Source organism: Dasypus novemcinctus, chromosome 8, assembly GCF_030445035.2.
Source record: "Dasypus novemcinctus isolate mDasNov1 chromosome 8, mDasNov1.1.hap2, whole genome shotgun sequence".
In the NCBI taxonomy this organism is placed as follows: domain Eukaryota; kingdom Metazoa; phylum Chordata; class Mammalia; order Cingulata; family Dasypodidae; genus Dasypus; species Dasypus novemcinctus.
In genome coordinates, this window is record NC_080680.1 from 51,412,457 (window position 1) to 51,418,790 (window position 6,334).

A 6,334-nucleotide genomic window follows, 5' to 3' on the forward strand; every position below is an offset into this window, starting at 1 on the left:
ACACACTGACACTTAAACTTTTTTCCCTTTATTAAATTGTATATTGCACTTCTCTTAAATGGAGTTCCTGAAGCATATATAGTCCTAACCTGATTTGGGACATCTGAGTAAACTGTAAATTCATAACACAATTCTATGGCATCTCTTAGAATCTGTTTTTGACAATTGTGCTTAGTGCCTATTCTTACACTAGGCTACTGCTCAACTGAACTCTGACTATATTGAATATAGAGATGTACTCTAGGGTATTGTTCCAATAAGACATGATGTCCTCTGTATGAAACTTTATGGGAGATGTTCCTCAATGCTAAAAATAACTTTGTTTTTCATAAACAACTGATATTTTCAAAATAGGTATCTCATGGATACAGAAAATTGAATAGCTGGGCTTTTATCCTTTTGCTTTAGCCACTAATAAACTCAAGGCCATGTTTATTAACTGTTTTTAAAACCTGGAAAAATTTTTTTTTTCATATTTAACTTTACCATTGGACTAATTTCAATAATCCATATTTTTCTTTCTCTGCAACTTCACCTCTTTATTCTCATTTATTTTTTGATATTATATGTATTTTTATAATTTCCTTTACTACTTTTTGGAATTAGGTGAGTTATCAGTGAGTAAATATAGAGAATTTGGATTGAAGTCAGGAAAAGGGAATAAGTCAGACCTCTTGATGTACTTTTACATCATGAGATCATTATCAGAGCATTTTTCAAAGTATTTCCTCATGCTTGTTAGTGGCATTTCACATCACTAAACTGCAGTGAAGGAATAGATGACGACACTCCAGAGGATAAAAACCCTAACTACTGTTGATAAAGAGTAATTTCAGTCATGCACATGAGCACAGCACCAGTTAAAATTTTGTAAGTAGCATTTCCCTTTAGGGAGACAAGTTTCTAGCAGTTTGCCTCTGAGAGAACCATTAAGTACAAAGAGTATGTTTTCTTTTTTAATTTTAGTGTGGCTTATGCTACTTCCTTGATGCTTAGAACAGTTTACTTCAAGAAAATATTTTAGTAGAATGGCTCCATGTCAAATCCCTGTCTTCTTTAAAATGGCATGAGTCAGTCTGCCATCCCTTGATTGATCAAAACTTGGACCAAAGAAGGGCAGCCATATGGTATCCACCTCAGTGATGCTATGGTGCAAACTGGAGAGTCTGGAATCAGCAGATGCCAAGAAGCAGAATGCATAGTGATGTATGAATTAATGCAGGCAGACAGGAATAAAAATATTGATGCATTTTTAAATCGATATTGATAGATGTATTTCAATGAATAGTTACAGAATCATTTCATTCCCCAAACAAATGTTCCGAACAAAGATTATAAAAAGGACTTTTTTAAAAAGAGTCCACTAAAATTAAATATACATTTAAATTCATACTCTTTCCTTAAAATTTTGAAACATTATAATAAGATTAGGTATCACAGATACTATTAGCATAAATAATTCATTAAATCACTCAGCAAATATTTAATGAGTTCTACCTAGTGTCAGGTATAATTCTAGTCTCTGAGAGTAGAGCAACAAAGAAGTCAGCCATTGTACTGTTACAGAGTTTCGGTTCAACTGTGAAGAGAAAGACTATAAATATATATATGTATATACTTTTATATGTATATGTAAACGCACAAGAGAATGTCAAGTAGGTGCTATAATGAAAACAATGCGGGGTGATAGGAGAAAACAATGAGGAGGGGGAAGTTCTGGTGACAAAGGAGTCTTTTCTGAAGAAGTTACCTATTTTTTGAGACTTGAATAAAGATAAGGAGTTATGAAAAAATAAGAAACTCAATGCACCCTGCAAACACCATCAGAAGGTACAAAGGAACCTAGGTGGGAATAAACTTAGAATATTTGAAAACAGAAGGAAAGATCTTATGGCTTGAGCATAGTGAGTGGAAGGGCAAGGTGGTAATTGATAAGATGGAAAGCATCTTGGAAGAGATGGAAGGTATAATATCTATTGTAAATTACTTTTGTCACTTGAGCAAGCAAGACAATTTTTCTGGGGCTCATGTTTGTCATAAGCCGTTGGTTGATCCGTGGTGTTCCTCCAACTCTAAAATATCCTGTTAAAACAATTATTCTCAGAGTTGTGGTTATTCTTTGGTAAGTTATTCATATTAACCATTTCTGACACACACAGTCCTGCACTGAAACCTTAAAACAGCTATGTTAGTAATGCACTGCATTTTTAAAGTACTGGGTAAAAATGTACTTGCAAAATCAGTACTCCTAAGTGCTCACTGCCATTAACTGGGGGAGTTGTCCATTTTTGGAAACTGCATTAAACTCTTTTAGGATGTTAGGATGCTGCTTAGTAAATTGCCACTTTGGTTCAGTGAATAGAAAAAGCATTTCCAGGTATTTCAACACTCAGCACACATAGGTGAACATATAAAATATTTCGTAATTTATTTTTAAATATCAGTGGTTTTCAGCATTTTCTAAATGCCACACCTTTCTTACATGCATTCCATTAGTAATACTCTTCAGTGAAGGATTAAGCATGCTCCAAAAGGATGTCTGAATAATTGCCTCCCTTTCAGAGAATAGTCCTACAAAAGGGTTCCCATTTTCCATTCTCCTTTCTTAAGAATTTCTATTCTAATGTTATTTTATTATACTAAATAAAATTCAGTAAGTTAAATATGTTCCTCTTTTACTACTACTATAAATATACTTTGTTTTTTATAATTTTGGCAACTTCCTATCATATCACTAGGCAATTATCTCCAGGCCAGGCTTTTGTAACATGCTGGTGTAACATGATCAGCTGAGAGATGTGTCATTCACACATTCATTCATTTAACACAGTTTTATTGTGTACACACTGAATGTTGGGTACTGTGCTGGTGCTGGGAATATAACTGATATAGGGAGCCAGGATTTCCCTCATGGAGTTCGTGCTTAGTGTTCATGCTGAGAGAGGGGATGAAGAGGTTACTGTGTAATAGTAAATATAATATGCAGTTATAATATTAAAGATGGACAAACACATAGTGAAATAGGAGCACCAAGGAATGGTGCCTAACACAGGTTTAAATGAAAAAAGATGATCCGGAAGAAATGGCATCTAGGAAAGAAATTCAAGGACTAAATAGCAATAAGACAGATAAAGGGGAACTTGAATAAAGAGATTTCAAGGCAGCCTTTAGAAATAGGATTGGCCATGAAAGAATATGTTCCAGAAACATGTGGTTTATGATGGGTGTATATTAGCTTGGCTTATATTTATGGTGGCAGGAAGGAAGTAATCCTCCTCTACTGGTTTCTGTTTCATCTGTGCCATCAGTAGATATTATCTACCTAGTTGAAGGGGAAATACTGGAGTATTCAGAACAAGTGAGGAAATGTGAAATAAATGCAGTGGGCATTGGTTTCACTTAGGCTTGGATGAAGAAAGTTGCAGGAAATTTTTGCTCCAATCCTAATCATAAAGCAAATAGATAATCTACAAAATCATTGCATTCATTTTGTTTTAGCTCAGATTACAAAAACAAACAAAAAAGAACCTTAAAAAAATGAAGAGCTCTTCCTGTGAGAGGAGTTACTCAAATTTGCTTTCATCTGTCCCTGAGTGGTAGGAGGATGAGAAATATACTGTAGATCCCTAGAGATAAGGATAATTTTTTAATGGAGATTCAAAATGAAAAAGCCTTCCTAGGGTTGGCTATGTAACTTACTTTGGTCAAAGAAATTTTAAAAATATTAGGCAAGCAGAGCATAATGGGGCTTTTCTTTTTGGAAAACCTCCTATAGCAGCCCAGTAACCATGATAAAAGGAAATCCAGATTACCCTGTTAGAGAGGTCTTATGGAGGTGCCCTAGAGGATGAAACACCATATGGATAGAGAGGCCACAGAGAGAAAAAGAAACTGAAAAACATGCACAGTCAATTCTAGGCTTCTGTAAGTAGGAGGGAGCCATCTAGCAACTGCTAGTATAGCAAGTTAATAGGTGAATTTAACCACATGAATTATTCAACCAAAATCATGTGGTGCAGAAGAGCTGCCTAGTTTACCAACAGAATAATGATGACATTTTAATTTTGAAGCCACTGCTTGGGGGTTGTTTGTTAAAAGCAATAGGTAACTAATATACCAAACAAACTTTTAACAAAATTTTTAATGGCCATGTGTGGCAGGCATGATGAACTAGAATCACAAAGAAGCTTAGTTACAGACCAAGTCTGAACCCAGCCACACTGTTTTGTTCCTTCTGGCATTCATCAAGTGCACAGAAGTGATGAGCTGAGGGCTAGAGGCAGGAGAGAAGAGTTGAGGGAATTCTCTACTGAGACATGTGGAGTATTCCCAGTGTGTATTAGAGTAGCCTGCTGAGATGATAGCTCTGCTACTTTGAGCTTTCACTGAGTATAAGGCAATGGATGGCCAATGTTGGGTGGGGCAGGAGAGGTATCTTAGAAAACAAAACAAATTGCTAACAACAATAGTCTGAGTTTCTACAGTAAGACACTAGAATAATAAGATTAAAGTAAGCCCTGAATAAGGGAAAGTGGGAAAATAAAGATTAGAGCAGAGGTAAGCAGAGCAGAAAAAAAAAAAAACAGAGAAAACTAACAAAGGCAAAAGTAATTCTTTGAAAAGATTGACAAAATTGATAAACTTTTAATTAAGTGGATCAAGAAAAAGAACATATAAGAGAGAAAGAGAGAGAAAAAGAGAAGAATGCAAATGACCACTATCATGAATGTGAAAGTGGTGATCATGACAAATCCCACACATATTAAAACAAAAATGAGAGAATGAATATTATGAGCAATTTTATGTCCACAAATTTGATAATTTATGTGAACTGGAACCCTCCCTCAATTCACATATAATTAATTAGTGATCAATCATAGACCTAAATGGAAAGCAAAAAATATGTAGGAGAATATATTCAAACCTTGGGGTATTCAAGTATTTCTTTTAGAGAACACAAACTGCTCTTATTCTGCACAAACAGCACTAATCATCTAAAAATGAAGTTAAATTGAAATAATCAAACTCAAAAATGTCTGCTCATCAAAAGATATAGTTAAGAAATTAAATAAGCAAGTCTAGCTATAACTGGGAGAAAATATATATATATGACAAAGGATTTGTATCCAGAATATATAAAGAACTCAGAAAAAATACAAAGAAAATAATCCAAATAAAAGTGAGCAAAAATCTTGAACATTTCATAATAAGGATATATGAATGGCCATCAAGCATATGAGAAGGTGCTCAAAATCATTACTCACTAGGGAAATGAAAATTCAACCATAAAGATATACCAGTTCAATTTATCAGAATGCCTAAAATCAACAAAACCACCAATTCTAAATGTTGACAAAAATATGGAGCAACTGGAACTTTTATGTAATGCTGAAGTTACACTGGTGGGGGTATGAGTTAAACAATTATTTTGAAGAACTGCTTGGCACATTTTTATAAGGTAAGCATACACATATCCTTAAGTTCAGCATTTTTACTCCTAGGTATTTACACAAAATACATGAAAACATATGCCCACAAACAGACTTGTATGAGAATATTTATGGCAACCAAAACAGGTGTTTACCCACAGGAAAATGAATAAATAAATTCATGTAATAAAGCACTACTCATCCCAATTAAAAGGAATAAGGATATCTATAAAAAAATACAAATATAGAGAGGAGGCAGGGCAAGATGTCATCAGAGTAAATGTCCCGTCATCATTTCTCCTACAAAAAACAGCTGAATGGGGACAAAGTCCTGCCTAAGTGGGCTGTTTTGGGAACCCACAAAGCAGAAGTGTGTGAGTGCTCATCTTGTCATATCAGTGGGTGGAGACCTACACAATGAGTGAGAAAGTATTGTATCCCCATCCTGTGGAGGCCTGATATTCTCAAACAGAGGGGAGGGTGTCTCTTGAGAGCATGGTGGCTCCCAATGATGCAGAACAGACTAGCATATCAAGCCCTCAACATTGCTGCAAGTATCTATGAATTTTGTCCTTCAAGCAGTGAAGGACACTGTGGGCCCTGAGGGGAGGGGGAGAGAGGAATAGAAGAGATGGAAGAAAGGGTAACTGCAGGATAAGGGAAGTGTTCCATAAGATCATGCAATGATAGATATAGGCCATGTTAAATTTCACCAAAAATTTATAAAAGTTTAAAGTCTAAAATGTAAACAATAATGTAAACCATAATGTAACCATGGTTGGTAGCTATGTTTCAATATCTGTATATCAGCCATAGCAAATAAAACATCCACATGTAAAAAGATCATTGCTGGGGAAGGGGGAAAAGGGTTTGATGTTGGGTAGATGGGAGTCCCCTCTATTGTA